Source organism: Bufo gargarizans, chromosome 6 (genome assembly GCF_014858855.1).
Source record: "Bufo gargarizans isolate SCDJY-AF-19 chromosome 6, ASM1485885v1, whole genome shotgun sequence".
Classification (NCBI taxonomy): Eukaryota; Metazoa; Chordata; class Amphibia; order Anura; family Bufonidae; genus Bufo; species Bufo gargarizans.
In genome coordinates this window covers 229690468-229708012 of record NC_058085.1, presented here as the reverse complement: position 1 = coordinate 229708012, position 17545 = coordinate 229690468, and positions in this window count along the sequence as shown.

The window sequence follows — 17545 nt, the reverse complement described above, 5'->3', positions numbered from 1 at the left end:
AGAGGGAAAACTGAATGTACGGATTCCTTTTACTGCTAAATGCTGGGTATGGGGTGTCAGTAATATAAAAAAAATCTTCTGTACAAGATAATGTTTTTGGCCAGACTACTAATAGCTCGTTCTTGGTTTGCGTGCGATGCCCCCAGTATCAATACATGGTTGAATTTGATAAATACCAACAAGAGATATGAACATATTCTGTATAAGCAAAGAAATATTGAGAAAAAAATGGCTTAGAATCTGGGGAGACTGGAGTCCCTAGAGCTTCCTCCGTTTTCTCCAGCCCACTCCATCTCTCTCCTGTCTGGTTACGGGGGGGAGGTGGTGAAGGGAGGACGCATCATTGGTGCGGAGTGGGTGGGGAGTGGGCGGGATTGGGAGGGTATTTTGTTTGAATAAATGTTAGGATTTATATGTTTTTATAACAGATTGTAAATGTTGTATCTTTAATAAAGAAAGTTAATAAAAAAAAAAAAAATTAAATAAGCCTATTAATCGCATCGCACCTGACAACTGATGTTTGGTTGGTAATTAAATTTGTCGAAGATAGCGCTATATTCGACAATTATGAACACAGCACTATTTTCTCCATATTCGTAAATTCTAGCTATCAAAGTTCCATCAACATCTTCTTGATTATTACTATGTACTGCATTACTTAAATGCCTTTTCCAACTAGAATCAAGCGTATAGTAAAAAATGTTTGCATATATATTAAAATGTAAGCAACCTAATATGTTTTCCATATGTAAGAATTTTAAAGTATGAGATATTAAAAATGTTATCCTTAAGTATGCGCTTAAATATAATACCATAATGTCAATCCCAATCCGTATTTTTCGAATATAGTGCTATATTCGCGATTTACGAATATAGCACTATAATCAAAATATTTGTCATTTCAGCAAAGTCAAGCATTGCTATGCTTATTGCTTAAAGCTTCGATCCGATCTACTCGCATATTGTAAAGACGAATTTTCGCAAAGCTAAGTTATGTTCCATGACAAGCAACCATGCCGAGAATTCACTTGACATGTCAAAAACCATTCAGCATCCATACTCATTTAATTTTAACACTTTCAATATATTGTATTGTATGCTAAAATTTGCTGCTATTACATTCGCAAAAAATATTTTTGTGCAATGGTTTTCCCGCCTAAACTACTGTTAGCAAGTATTTCACATATAGTGTATATTAAGAGAATAATTGGCACTTAAATATTACTAGACATCCTATCATGTACTGACTGAGTTACCCTTGAAATACCATTCCATGTAGCCTATTTTACAACAGTTCATGTAATGCTAAAAATCGATCATTAAACATTCGCAGAATTCTATTTGTGTAAGGGTGTTAGGCTATTGAGTCTGCTTGGGCTATCAGGGGCTCCATGTTAGTTGTTCCCCTCAGTCCACCACAGTTTGGCACCGGGTCTGACATTGCAGATGAGGAGTAGGGTGACACCGAATGGGTGCCACCTACTTTGTCAAGTGACAGCAGCACTGAAGAAGGTAGGGACCCGAGGCAAACGGTGCGGTAGGTCTCCAGGGAGCCCATTGGCAGGGGCTGTACTGTTGAGAGGAGCAGGCAGCAGCAGCATGCTGCACCTGTGTGAACCGAGCCCAACAGGCTCAAGCCAGCACCACCCCATCGTACAGAAAGCTGGTGCGGAAGTCGCCTGTTTGGGCTTTCTTCACCCTGGCCATGCCAGGGTGAGGAGATGGAGGTTAGTTGCTCTGCTGGGTATCACAGCCCTCAACCAGCAAATGCGATTGAACCACTGGCGGGAGTGGGAACAGAGTAAGGGTGGTAGTAGCAGCAGCGCCACCGGCAGTGTGCAGTGGACAGCAGCTCCTGCCACTGTACAGCAGCTCCCCCTCTCTATTGCTAGTAGAGGAACTGGTAGCGGCAGCCATCCCTCTGCAACCAGTGCACCCTCCTCTATCTACTCCTCCTCTGCCGTCCAGCAGGGGACCGACGCATGCGTTCACTCAATGGGCCCCTGGCAAGGGTTATTGCCCAACATCTGCTTCCGTACAATCTGGTGGACAGCAACCCATTTAGGAAGATTTGGGAATAGGCCCAACCCAGATGGCATGTCCCCAGCTGCCATTACTTTGCCAGGACTGGTGTCCCTGCCCTACACCAGCACCTTGTGCAGAATGTATGCCTGTCGCTGGATCATGCTGTCAGTGACAGGGTGCATCTCACAATGGATGATTGGACCAACAGGCATGGGCAGGGTCGATACCTAAGTTTCACAGCCCATTGGGTTTCCCTCCGAGGTGCCGGGGAGGGAACGGAGGCACCTGAGTTTGTGGTGCCGCCCCGGGGTGTCCATGGGAGAAAAGCTCCTCTCCCGCAAGCCACTGTCTCCACGGCTGCTGAACCCCCAAGCAAGCATCCCCGTAGCTACACAAGTGTGGGGCACGTCCGCTGCCAGGCCGTGCTCCAGCTTGTGAGTCTAGGGGAACGGAGACACACTGGACCTGATGTTCTGGCCGCACTACAGGTTCAGGTCCAGAAGTGGCTGGCACTCCGAAGGCTCCAGGCAGGTATGGTAGTCTGTGACAACAGCAGCAACCTACTCACCGCCCTTCAGGCTGGCAGTCTGACACACGTGCCCTGCATGGCACATGTCCTCAACCTTGTGGTACAAAAATTCCTTCGCACTTACCCAGGGTTGAGTGACATTGTGCAAAGGGTATGCAGGCCACTTCCGCCGATCCCCAACTGCCGCCGTGTCCCTGTCCAAACTGCAGCGGAACAGCAGCCTGCCCCCTCCCCCCCCACAGGCTGATTGTGGGCAGTGTGATGTGGTGCAACTCCACTCTCAACATGCTGGAGAGGTTGTGGGAGCAGCGACGGGTGGTGAGGGAATACCTGCTGGAGCTAGATACTCCAGTGCCATCACACCCACTCCCCTATGTCACTAATGCGGAGTGGGGGCAGATTCAGCAAGTATGCCACATGTTGGCCCCATTCGAGCAGGTGATAAAGATGGTCAACAGGGAGCATGTCGGCCTCAATGACGTGCTCCCCTTAGTGTTCCTGCTGGACAGGATACTAGATCGCCTGCTTGAGGCTGGGGAGAGTGCCTTGGTGGAGCATGAAGAGTCAACCATGCTCCACCAGGACCAGGCCCAGGATGAGGAGGAGGAGGATGATGAATTAGTGGACGTCCTGGAGTCTGGGCTTGGTCAGGAGGGAGAGCCCATGCTGGGGGCACCGTTAGTCCGGGGGTGGGGCAGCTCTGACCAGGAGCAGCAGCATCGGCAGCAGGAGGACCAAGAGGTCATGGTCCCGGGCAGCCTTGAAGAGTCACAGCGGGCTGTGCTCTTCCCCATGGCTGCCCATATGCTGCAATGCCTCAGAAGGAACCCCCGGATCAGGATAATAAAGGAGAGGGATGAGTTTTGTTTGGCCACCCTTTTAGATCCTTGCTGCAAGGCAAAACTGGAGCAGTTTCTACCAGCCAGCCGGAGGCAGGCATATATTGAAAAATTGCAGGCCTGTCTGGTCCACCAGCTGAAGGAGGCAAACCCTCAGCCTCAAGCTCCAGTTCTCCCCGCCCATCTCACCCAGCAGGGGACTGGAACCAGCAGCACCAGCCGAGCAGGTGACTTTATGGGTGAGATAAGGCTGTTCTACCAGTCTGTGCGACCCAGTACTAGAGTTGAGCGAACACCTGGATGTTCGGGTTCGAGAAGTTCGGCCGAACTTCCCGAAAATGTTCGGGTTCGGATCCGAACCCGATCCAAACTTCGTCCCGAACCCGAAACCCATTGAAGTCAATGGGGACCTGAACTTTTCGGCACTAAAAAGGCTGTAAAACAGCCCAGGAAAGGGCTAGAGGGCTGCAAAAGGCAGCAACATGTAGGTAAATCCCCTGCAAACAAATGTGGATAGGGAAATGAATTAAAATAAAAATTAAATAAATAAAAATTAACCAAAATCAATTGGAGAGAGGTCCCATAGCAGAGAATCTGGCTTCCTGTCACCCACCACTGGAACAGTCCATTCTCAGATATTTAGGCCCCGGAACCCAGGCAGAGGAGAGAGGTCCCGTAACAGAGAATCTGGCTTCATGTCAGCAGAGAATTAGTCTGCATGTCATAGCAGAGAATGAGGCTTCACGTCAGCCACCACTGCAACAGTCCATTGGCATATATTTAGGCCCAGCACCCAGGCAGAGGAGAGAGGTCCCGTAACAGACAATCTGGCTTCATGTCAGCAGAGAATCAGTCTTCATGTCATAGCAGAGAATCAGGCTTCACGTCACCCACCACTGTAAGAGTCCATTTTCATAAATTTAGGCCCAGCACCCAGGCAGAGGAGAGAGGTCCCGTAACAGAGGATCTGGCTTCATGTCAGCAGAGAATTAGTCTGCATGTCATAGCAGAGAATGAGGCTTCACGTCAGCCACCACTGCAACAGTCCATTGGCATATATTTAGGCCCAGCACCCAGGCAGAGGAGAGAGGTCCCGTAACAGACAATCTGGCTTCATGTCAGCAGAGAATTAGTCTGCATGTCATAGCAGAGAATGAGGCTTCACGTCACCCACCACTGCAACAGTCCATTGTCATAAATTTAGGCCCAGCACCCAGGCAGAGGAGAGAGGTCCCGTAACAGACAATCTGGCTTCATGTCAGCAGAGAATTAGTCTGCATGTCATAGCAGAGAATGAGGCTTCACGTCAGCCATCACTGCAACAGTCCATTGGCATATATTTAGGCCCAGCACCCAGGCAGAGGAGAGAGGTCCCGTAACAGACAATCTGGCTTCATGTCAGCAGAGAATCAGTCTTCATGTCATAGCAGAGAATGAGGCTTCACGTCAGCCACCACTGCAACAGTCCATTGGCATATATTTAGGCCCAGCACCCAGGCAGAGGAGAGAGGTCCCGTAACAGACAATCTGGCTTCATGTCAGCAGAGAATCAGTCTGCATGTCATAGCAGAGAATGAGGCTTCACGTCAGCCACCACTGCAACAGTCCATTGTCATAAATTTAGGCCCAGCACCCAGGCAGAGGAGAGAGGTCCCGTAACAGACAATCTGGCTTCATGTCAGCAGAGAATTAGTCTGCATGTCATAGCAGAGAATGAGGCTTCACGTCAGCCACCACTGCAACAGTCCTTTGTCATAAATTTAGGCCCAGCACCCAGGCAGAGGAGAGAGGTCCCGTAACAGACAATCTGGCTTCATGTCAGCAGAGAATCAGTCTTCATGTCATAGCAGAGAATCAGACTTCACGTCAGCCACCACTGCAACAGTCCATTGGCATATATTTAGGCCCAGCACCCAGGCAGAGGAGAGAGGTCCCGTAACAGACAATCTGGCTTCATGTCAGCAGAGAATCAGTCTGCATGTCATAGCAGAGAATGAGGCTTCACGTCAGCCACCACTGCAACAGTCCATTGTCATAAATTTAGGCCCAGCACCCAGGCAGAGGAGAGAGGTCCCGTAACAGACAATCTGGCTTCATGTCAGCAGAGAATCAGTCTGCATGTCATAGCAGAGAATGAGGATTCACGTCAGCCACCACTGCAACAGTCCATTGTCATAAATTTAGGCCCAGCACCCAGGCAGAGGAGAGAGGTCCCGTAACAGACAATCTGGCTTCATGTCAGCAGAGAATCAGTCTGCATGTCATAGCAGAGAATGAGGCTTCACGTCAGCCACCACTGCAACAGTCCATTGTCATAAATTTAGGCCCAGCACCCAGGCAGAGGAGAGAGGTCCCGTAACAGACAATCTGGCTTCATGTCAGCAGAGAATTAGTCTGCATGTCATAGCAGAGAATGAGGCTTCACGTCAGCCACCACTGCAACAGTCCATTGGCATATATTTAGGCCCAGCACCCAGGCAGAGGAGAGAGGTCCCGTAACAGACAATCTGGCTTCATGTCAGCAGAGAATTAGTCTGCATGTCATAGCAGAGATTGAGGCTTCACGTCAGCCACCACTGCAACAGTCCATTGGCATATATTTAGGCCCAGCACCCAGGCAGAGGAGAGAGGTCCCGTAACAGAGGATCTGGCTTTATGTCAGCAGAGAATCAGTCTTCATGTCATAGCAGAGAATCAGGCTTCATGTCAGCCACCACTGTAAGAGTCCATTTTCATAAGTTTAGGCCCAGCACCCAGGCAGAGGAGAGAGGTCCCGTAACAGACAATCTGGCTTCATGTCAGCAGAGAATTAGTCTGCATGTCATAGCAGAGAATGAGGCTTCACGTCAGCTACCACTGCAACAGTCCATTGACATATATTTAGGCCCAGCACCCAGGCAGAGGAGAGAGGTCCCGTAACAGACAATCTGGCTTCATGTCAGCAGAGAATCAGCCTTCATGTCATAGCAGAGAATCAGGCTTCACGTCAGCCACCACTGCAACAGTCCAACTCCACTATGGCCTGCTGCTGCTCGCACAGTCTGTCCAGCATGTGCAAGGTGGAGTTCCACCTGGTGGGCACGTCGCATATGAGGCGGTGAGCGGGAAGGCCGAAGTTACGCTGTAGCGCAGACAGGCGAGCAGCAGCAGGATGTGAACGCCGGAAGCGCGAACAGACGGCCCGCACTTTATGCAGCAGCTCTGACATGTCGGGGTAGTTGTGTATGAACTTCTGCACCACCAAATTCAGCACATGCGCCAAGCAAGGGATGTGCGTCAAATTGGCTAGTCCCAGAGCTGCAACGAGATTTCGCCCATTATCACACACCACCAGGCTGGGCTTGAGGTTCACCGGCAGCAACCATTCGTCGGTCTGTTGTTCTATACCCCGCCACAACTCCTGTGCGGTGTGGGGCCTGTCCCCCAAACATATGAGTTTCAGAATGGCCTGCTGATGTTTACCCCGGGCTGTGCTGAAGTTGGTGGTAAAGGTGTGTGGCTGACTGGATGAGCAGGTGGAAGAAGAGGAGGAGGAAGCCGAGAAGGAGGAGGTGGCAACAGGAGGCAAAGAATGTTGCCCTGCGATCCTTGGCGGCGGAAGGACGTGCGCCAAACAGCTCTCCGCCTGGGGCCCAGCTGCCACTACATTTACCCAGTGTGCAGTTAAGGAGATATAGCGTCCCTGGCCGTGCTTACTGGTCCACGTATCTGTGGTTAGGTGGACCTTGCTACAGATGGCGTTGCGCAGTGCACACTTGATTTTATCGGATACTTGGTTGTGCAGGGAAGGCACGGCTCTCCTGGAGAAGTAGTGGCGGTTGGGAACAACATACTGTGGGACAGCAAGCGACATGAGCTGTTTGAAGCTGTCTGTGTCCACCAGCCTAAATGACAGCATTTCATATGCCAGTAGTTTAGAAATGCTGGCATTCAGGGCCAGGGATCGAGGGTGGCTAGGTGGGAATTTACGCTTTCTCTCAAATGTTTGTGAGATGGAGAGCTGAACGCTGGCGTGTGACATGGTTGAGACGCTTGGTGACGGAGGTGGTGGTGGTGTTGGTGGTACATCCCCTGTTTGCTGGGCGGCAGGTGCCAACGTTCCTCCAGAGGCGGAGGAAGAGGCCGAGGCGGCAGCAGCAGAAGAGGCCGAGGCGGCAGCAGCAGAAGAGGTAGCAGGGGGAGCCTGAGTGACTTCCTTGGTTTTAAGGTGTTTACTCCACTGCAGTTCATGCTTTGCATGCAGGTGCCTGGTCATGCAGGTTGTGCTCAGGTTCAGAACTTTAATGCCTCGCTTCAGGCTTTGATGGCACAGTGTGCAAACCACTCGGGTCTTGTCGTCAGCACATTGTTTGAAGAAGTGCCATGCCAGGGAACTCCTTGAAGCTGCATTTGGGGTGCTCGGTCCCAGATGGCGGCGGTCAGTAGCAGGCGGAGTCTCTTGGCGGCGGGTGTTCTGCTTTTGCCCACTGCTCCCTCTTTTGCTACGCTGTTGGCTCGGTCTCACCACTGCCTCTTCCTCCGAACTGTGAAAGTCAGTGGCACGACCTTCATTCCATGTGGGGTCTAGGACCTCATCGTCCCCTGCATCGTCTTCCACCCAGTCTTGATCCCTGACCTCCTGTTCAGTCTGCACACTGCAGAAAGACGCAGCAGTTGGCACCTGTGTTTCGTCATCATCAGAGACATGCTGAGGTGGTATTCCCATGTCCTCATCATCAGGAAACATAAGTGGTTGTGCGTCAGTGCATTCTATGTCTTTCACCGCTGGGGAAGGGCTAGGTGGATGCCCTTGGGAAACCCTGCCAGCGGAGTCTTCAAACAGCATAAGAGACTGCTGCATAACTTGAGGCTGAGACAGTTTCCCTGGTATGCATGGGGGTGATGTGACAGACTGATGGGGTTGGTTTTCCGGCGCCATCTGTGCGCTTTCTGCAGAAGACTGGGTGGGAGATAATGTGAACGTGCTGGATCCACTGTCGGCCACCCAATTGACTAATGCCTGTACCTGCTCAGGCCTTACCATCCTTAGAACGGCATTGGGCCCCACCATATATCGCTGTAAATTCTGGCGGCTACTGGGACCTGAGGTAGTTGGTACACTAGGACGTGTGGATGTGGCAGAACGGCCACGTCCTCTCCCAGCACCAGAGGGTCCACTAACACCACCACGACCATGTCCACGTCCGCGTCCCTTACTAGATGTTTTCCTCATTGTTAAGGTTCACCACAACAACAAAAATATTATTTGGCCCAATGTATTGTATTCAAATTCAGCGGCATATAAATTTGAGGCCTAGTATTTAGGCGCTGGGTGACCGGTATGGATTTACTAACAGAATTGGACTTGGAAATGCACAGTAGCGTGTGTGTGAAGTTATTCTGAATGACCCTATGTGCACCTTGAATATTATATACCCTTTTAGGGATAGATTTCAAATAGCTCTGATATAGCAGGAACCACTAAATTATGAAATTGCTAAATTGGGAATTGTATTTCAACCCAGAACAAAAAATGTGCTTTGACGGACACTAAATAACTTTCCCAGCCACAACAGGACAGCGGTAACGAGAGATTTAGCGGGATATAAATTTGAGGCCTAGTATTTAGGCGCTGGGTGACCGGTATGGATTTAGTGACAGAATTAGACTTGGAAATGCACAGTAGCGTGTGTGTGAAGTTATTCTGAATGACCCTATGTGCACCTTGAATATTATATACCCTTTTAGGGATAGATTTCAAATATCTCTGATATAGCAGAAACCACTAAATTATGAAATTGCTAAATTGGGAATTGTATTTCAACCCTGAACAAAAAATGTGCTTTGACGGACACTAAATAACTTTCCCAGCCACAACAGGACAGCGGTAACGAGAGATTTAGCGGGATATAAATTTGAGGCCTAGTATTTAGGCGCTGGGTGACCGGTATGGATTTAGTGACAGAATTAGACTTGGAAATGTACAGTAGCGTGTGTGTGAAGTTATTCTGAATGACCCTATGTGCACCTTGAATATTATATACCCTTTTAGGGATAGATTTCAAATAGCTCTGATATAGCAGGAACCACTAAATTATGAAATTGCTAAATTGGGAATTGTATTTCAACCCAGAACAAAAATGTGCTTTGACGGACACTAAATAACTTTCCCAGCCACAACAGGACAGCGGTAACGAGAGATTTAGCGGGATATAAATTTGAGGCCTAGTATTTAGGCGCTGGGTGACCGGTATGGATTTAGTGACAGAATAAGACTTGGAAATGCACAGTAGCGTGTGTGTGAAGTTATTCTGAATGACCCTATGTGCACCTTGAATATTATATACCCTTTTAGGGATAGATTTCAAATAGCTCTGATATAGCAGGAACCACTAAATTATGAAATTGCTAAATTGGGAATTGTATTTCAACCCAGAACAAAAATGTGCTTTGACGGACACTAAATAACTTTCCCAGCCACAACAGGACAGCGGTAACGAGAGATTTAGCGGGATATAAATTTGAGGCCTAGTATTTAGGCGCTGGGTGACCGGTATGGATTTAGTGACAGAATTAGACTTGGAAATGCACAGTAGCGTGTGTGTGAAGTTATTCTGAATGACCCTATGTGCACCTTGAATATTATATACCCTTTTAGGGATAGATTTCAAATAGCTCTGATATAGCAGAAACCACTAAATTATGAAATTGCTAAATTGGGAATTGTATTTCAACCCAGAACAAAAAATGTGCTTTGACGGACACTAAATAACTTTCCCAGCCACAACAGGACAGCGGTAACGAGAGATTTAGCGGGATATAAATTTGAGGCCTAGTATTTAGGCGCTGGGTGACCGGTATGGATTTAGTGACAGAATTAGACTTAAAAAATGCACAGTAGCGTGTGTGTGAAGTTATTCTGAATGACCCTATGTGCACCTTGAATATTATATACCCTTTTAGGGATAGATTTCAAATAGCTCTGATATAGCAGGAACCACTAAATTATGAAATTGCTAAATTGGGAATTGTATTTCAACCCAGAACAAAAATGTGCTTTGACGGACACTAAATAACTTTCCCAGCCACAACAGGACAGCGGTAACGAGAGATTTAGCGGGATATAAATTTGAGGCCTAGTATTTAGGCGCTGGGTGACCGGTATGGATTTAGTGACAGAATTAGACTTGGAAATGTACAGTAGCGTGTGTGTGAAGTTATTCTGAATGACCCTATGTGCACCTTGAATATTATATACCCTTTTAGGGATAGATTTCAAATAGCTCTGATATAGCAGAAACCACTAAATTATGAAATTGCTAAATTGGGAATTGTATTTCAACCCAGAACAAAAAATGTGCTTTGACGGACACTAAATAACTTTCCCAGCCACAACAGGACAGCGGTAACGAGAGATTTAGCGGGATATAAATTTGAGGCCTAGTATTTAGGCGCTGGGTGACCGGTATGGATTTAGTGACAGAATTAGACTTAAAAAATGCACAGTAGCGTGTGTGTGAAGTTATTCTGAATGACCCTATGTGCACCTTGAATATTATATACCCTTTTAGGGATAGATTTCAAATAGCTCTGATATAGCAGGAACCACTAAATTATGAAATTGCTAAATTGGGAATTGTATTTCAACCCAGAACAAAAAATGTGCTTTGACGGACACTAAATAACTTTCCCAGCCACAACAGGACAGCGGTAACGAGAGATTTAGCGGGATATAAATTTGAGGCCTAGTATTTAGGCGCTGGGTGACCGGTATGGATTTAGTGACAGAATTAGACTTGGAAATGTACAGTAGCGTGTGTGTGAAGTTATTCTGAATGACCCTATGTGCACCTTGAATATTATATACCCTTTTAGGGATAGATTTCAAATAGCTCTGATATAGCAGGAACCACTAAATTATGAAATTGCTAAATTGGGAATTGTATTTCAACCCAGAACAAAAATGTGCTTTGACGGACACTAAATAACTTTCCCAGCCACAACAGGACAGCGGTAACGAGAGATTTAGCGGGATATAAATTTGAGGCCTAGTATTTAGGCGCTGGGTGACCGGTATGGATTTAGTTACAGAATTAGACTTGGAAATGCACAGTAGCGTGTGTGTGAAGTTATTCTGAATGACCCTATGTGCACCTTGAATATTATATACCCTTTTAGGGATAGATTTTAAATAGCTCTGATATAGCAGAAACCACTAAATTATGAAATTGCTAAATTGGGAATTGTATTTCAACCCAGAACAAAAAATGTGCTTTGACGGACACTAAATAACTTTCCCAGCCACAACAGTGCAGCGGTAACGACAGATTTAGCGGGATATAAATTTGAGGCCTAGTATTTAGGCGCTGGGTGACCGGTATGGATTTAGTGACAGAATTAGACTGGGATATGGCCAAAAAATAACCACACTATTGCTGGTTAAATGCACTTGGTGACGGGCGCAGCTTGCCCCTGATTTAGTATATGGCCAAAAAATGAACAGACTATTGCTGGTTAAATGCACTCGGTGTGATAGCTTGACCAACCACACTACTGAGGGTTAAATGCACTTGGTGACGGGCGCAGCTTGCCCCTGATGTAGTATATGGCCAAAAAATGAACAGACTATTGCTGGTTAAATGCACTTGGTGTCACAGCTTGACCAACCACACTACTGAGGGTTAAATGCACTTGGTGACGGGCGCAGCTTGCCCCTGATGTAGTATATGGCCAAAAAATGAACAGACTATTGCTGGTTAAATGCACTTGGTGACAGGCGCAGCTTGCCCCTGATTTAGTATATGGCCAAAAAATGAACAGACTATTGCTGGTTAAATACACTTGGTGTGATAGCTTGACCAACCACACTACTGAGGGTTAAATGCACTTGGTGATGGGCGTGGTTGCCCCTGATGTAGTATATGGCCAAAAAATGAACAGACTATTGCTGGTTAAATGCACTTGGTGACGGGCGCAGCTTGCCCCTGATTTAGTATATGGCCAAAAAATGAACAGACTATTGCTGGTTAAATGCACTTGGTGTGATAGCTTGACCAACCACACTACTGAGGGTTAAATGCACTTGGTGACGGGCGCAGCTTGCCCCTGATGTAGTATATGGCCAAAAAATGAACAGACTATTGCTGGTTAAATGCACTTGGTGTCACAGCTTGACGAACCACACTACTGAGGGTTAAATGCACTTGGTGACGGGCGCAGCTTGCCCCTGATGTAGTATATGGCCAAAAAATGAACAGACTATTGCTGGTTAAATGCACTTGGTGACGGGCGCAGCTTGCCCCTGATTTAGTATATGGCCAAAAAATGAACAGACTATTGCTGGTTAAATGCACTTGGTGTGATAGATTGACCAACCACACTACTGAGGGTTAAATGCACTTGGTGACGGGCGCAGCTTGCCCCTGATGTAGTATATGGCCAAAAAATAAACAGACTATTGCTGGTTAAATGCACTTGGTGTGACAGCTTCACCCTGATGTAGGCTTTAGCCAAAAAACAACCACACCATTGAGGGTTAAATGCACTTGGTGACAGGCGCAGCTTGCCCCTGATGTAGTATATGGCCAAAAAATAAACAGACTATTGCTGGTTAAATGCACTTGGTGTGACAGCTTCACCCTGATGTAGGCTTTAGCCAAAAAACAACCACACCATTGAGGGTTAAATGCACTTGGTCGCGGCTTGTGCTGGCGCACCACAAGACACAAAATGGCCGCCGATCACCCCAGAAAAATGTGACTGACAAACGGTCTGGGCAGCCTAAAAACAGTGAGCAATTGAGTATCAGCAGCTCAATGACCCACAGCTGCAGATCGATCAATAATCAAGTCCTTTGGAGGAGTTAATCTGCCTAATCTCGCCCTACTGTCGCAGCCGCAACCTCTCCCTACGCTAATCAGAGCAGAGTGACGGGCGGCGCTATGTGACTCCAGCTTAAATAGAGGCTGGGTCACATGGTGCTCTGGCCAATCACAGCCATGCCAATAGTAGGCATGGCTGTGATGGCCTCTTGGGGCAAGTAGTATGACGCTTGTTGATTGGCTGCTTTGCAGCCTTTCAAAAAGCGCCAAGAAAGCGTCACAAAAGCGCCAAGAAAGCGACGAACACCGAACCCGAACCCGGACTTTTACGAAAATGTCCGGGTTCGGGTCCGTGTCACGGACACCCCAAAATTCGGTACGAACCCGAACAATACAGTTCGAGTTCGCTCATCCCTACCCAGTACCAGCAGCAGCATCAGTCACCACCAGCGGCTTTCCCGCATGGTGGCAGACTACATGGGGTCCGTTGGTGCTTTCGACAGCATGAGCACCCATGACCCCATGGAGTACTGGGTTGCCAGGCTGAACACTTGCCGTTAGCTTGCTCAGTATGCGCTGGAGTTACTTTCTTGCCCCCCCCCCCCTCCAGCATACTGTCTGAGCGGACTTTCAGCGCGGCAGGTGGGGTGGTCACCGACAAGAGGACCCGTCTGTCCACTGACTACATGTACAGACTCACATTCATCAAAATGAATGAGTCCTGGATCGGCAGTGACTTCTTGGCCCTCACTGTCGGTTCAGGGTGCTGAAGGGTCCCTTTGTTCATCCCTCTCCTTTGCTCTCCCTCCAAAACTCCGTAGTTTTAAAAAAAATGTAATGACAAATTTATATTTTTATCATTATTTATTTACTTATTATCGTATTATTTATGTATTCTATATTGAATTTAATTTATAAATCATGTATTTTGTAATTTATTATTTTAATTATTTATGAATTGTTTCTTTTTTCTAATCATGTAATGTCTAATTGTCTTTGTATAGTTATGATTTTTTTTAAAATCATGTTTTTCTTGATTTACTAATTTGTATTTTATGAAATATAAAAATGTATTTTTTACCGCTAATTTTGCTTTTTATTATTTTTCTATCGTTTGATTTTAAATTTCTTTGTGTATATTTTATTAGTCCGTTCAAAATATTATTTGTAATCCTTATTTTTTTAATTTACTGTAATATTTTTTTTTCTTACTATATTTTTATAATGTATCTAGTAATGTAGTAACATATATAAAATATAAAATATTTAAATTTAAATTTGTTTTATGAAAAACAATTTTACATTTTAAACACACCCTATTTTTAATTAATCAATAAGGTGTCCTTTACGCCAGCAACATTCAGCTGTAATTTTCGATATAAGGCGCATCAATTCTGTATCAGACCACTGCGTTAACGCAGCATGACTCAACGTGTTTTGATTTCTCCGAGCCGGAGGGATGAAGGACTGAAAGGGTTTAGTAGTGTCTCTGTTTTCCTCCATTTGTCTGTGAGGAGGGATGTGTAACACAGGTCGCCAGACCCATACATGATTGGCGCTGTTCACACCCAGTGGAGGCGGACAGAAAATAATCTGGAAATGCCCCTCTTGAGACCAGGCTCTGGATCCACCACTGCACAGCTCATGCGTTATTATACTTTGTGATAATTAATATGCCCCTTCATTACCTGTGTTACACACCCCGTCTTCACAGACAAACAGAGGACAACAGAGACACTTCTAAACCCTTGCAGTCTTTAATCCCTCTGGCTCAGAGGAATCAGAACACATTGAGTCATTTTGTGTTAACGCAGTGGTCTGCTACAGAATTGATGCGCCTTATATTGAAAATTACAGATGAATGTTGTTGGCATAGAGGATACCTGATTGATTAATTGAAAATAGAATGTGTTCAAAATGTCAAATTGCTTTACTTAAAAAAATAAATACATTTATGTATATATTTCATAAATTATATATGTTATCACATTACAGTTTTAAACTATGAAAATACTAATGTAATGTGTTTTTAATTATTTTTTTGTTGTGTTCCTGGTCTGATGGGTGGTGCATTCATGAATTCACATTCCTGCTGCATAGTTAGAAAATGATGCAATCTGAGGTGTATTCTTTTAGTGTTGGTGCTGCCCCTGTTTGTTGGTGGGGCCATTCCGGGTAATATATTCCGGCTGCACATTTAGCTGCTGCTGCAGTCATCTAGGGGCCTAATAACACTCGATCTGCTGCTGCTGAGGCTGTCCTGCTGAGTTGCCCTAGCTAAATGTGGGCCTCATACTAGACCATTTTTAAAAATCCTGTGGTGGATGCTGCTGCCTGTCCTGACTCCTGATCTATATGAGTCATCTAGGGGCCTAATAAGAATACAATTTGTGCTTTTGATTAGTCAATTAATTTGTAGTCATTTAACTGCATAGTGGACATTTCTTTTTTTTTTTCTTTTTTTCTTTTTTCAAAATGCTTTATTGCAAAATGGTTATCATATACAGAGTACTTTGAAAAGGAGGTGTGAGCTCCCATTATGCATAGATTGTTTTACAATAATAAGCAACAATCAACATAACAACAAGAAATAGGATGTATGTAAACAGAGCTACAGTCATGTGAAAAAATTAGGACACCCTTTGAAAGCATGTGGTTTTTTGTAACATTTTTAATAAAAGGTTATTTCATCTCCGTTTCAACAATACAGAGAGATTAAAGTAATCCAACTAAACAAAGAAAACTGAAGAAAAGTCTTTTCAAGATCTTCTGTAAATGTCATTCTACAAAAATGCCTATTCTAACTGAGGAAAAAGATAGGACACCCTTGCCCCTAATAGCGAGTGTTACCTCCTTTGGCTGAAATAACTGCAGTGAGACGGTTCTTGTAGCCATCTACCAGTCTTCGACATCGGTCTGAGGAAATTTTACCCCACTCCTCAATGCAGAACTTTTTCAGCTGTGAGATGTTTGAGGGGTTTCTTGCACGTACAGCCCTTTTCAAGTCACCCCACAGCATCTCAATGGGATTCAAATCTGGACTTTGACTTGGCCATTCCAGGACTCTCCATTTCTTCTTTTTCAGCCAATCTTTGGTTGATTTACTAGTATGTTTTGGGTCATTGTCATGTTGCATGGTCCAGTTCCGCTTCAGCTTTAATTTTCTAACTGATGGTCTCACATGTTCTTCAAGCACCTTCTGATACACAGTAGAATTCATCGTGGATTCTATGATGGTGAGCTGACCAGGTCCTGCTGCAGCAAAGCAGCCCCAAACCATGACACTTCCACCTCCATGCTTCACAGTTGGTATGAGGTTCTTTTCTTGGAATGCTGTGTTTGGTTTACGCCAAACATGTCCTCTGCTGTTGTGTCCAAATAATTCAATTTTGGACTCATCTGTCCAAAGAACATTATTCCAGAAGTCCTGGTCTTTGTCAACTTTATCTCTGGCAAATGTCAGTCTGGCCTCGATGTTTCTCTTGGAAAGCAAAGGTTTCCTCCTTGCACACCTCCCATGCAAGTTAAACTTGTACAGTCTCTTTCTGATTGTAGAGGCATGTACTTCTACATCAACAGTAGCCAGAGCCTGCTGTAGTTCTCGAGATGACACTTTAGGGTTTTTGGAGACCTCTTTTAGCATCTTGCGGTCTGCTCTTGGGGTGAACTTGCTGGGGCGACCAGTCCTGGGCATGTTGGCAGTTGTTTTGAAAGCCCTCCACTTGTAGACTATCTTCCGGACAGTGGAATGGCTGATTTCAAAATCTTTTGAGATCTTTTTAAATCCCTTCCCAGACTCATAGGCTGCTACAATCTTTTTTCTGTAGTCCTCTGACAGCTCTTTTGCTCTCACCATGGTGCTCACTCTCACTTCAACAGTCAGGAGCACACCAAACTAAATGTCTGAGGTTTAAATAGGGCAAGCCTCATTCAACATGCAGAGTAACGATCTACTAATTATGTGCACCTGGTGTGATATACCTGTGTGAGATCTGAGCCAATTTAAGAGGGAATACATGTGAGGGTGTCCTATCTTTTTCCTCAGTTAGAATAGGCATTTTTGTAGAATGACATTTACAGAAGATCTTGAAAAGACTTTTCTTCAGTTTTCTTTGTTTAGTTGGATTACTTTAATCTCTCTGTATTGTTGAAACGGAGATGAAATAACCTTTTATTAAAAATGTTACAAAAAACCACATGCTTTCAAAGGGTGTCCTAATTTTTTCACATGACTGTATATCATTTGACACACATGTCCGCAGGTTAAGAAGGGATCATAGTTTAAAAGTTTGTTGAAAAGCTGTAAAGCCGGGTGGAGGGGGGAATTTATCCTTGGAAACCTCTATAGGATC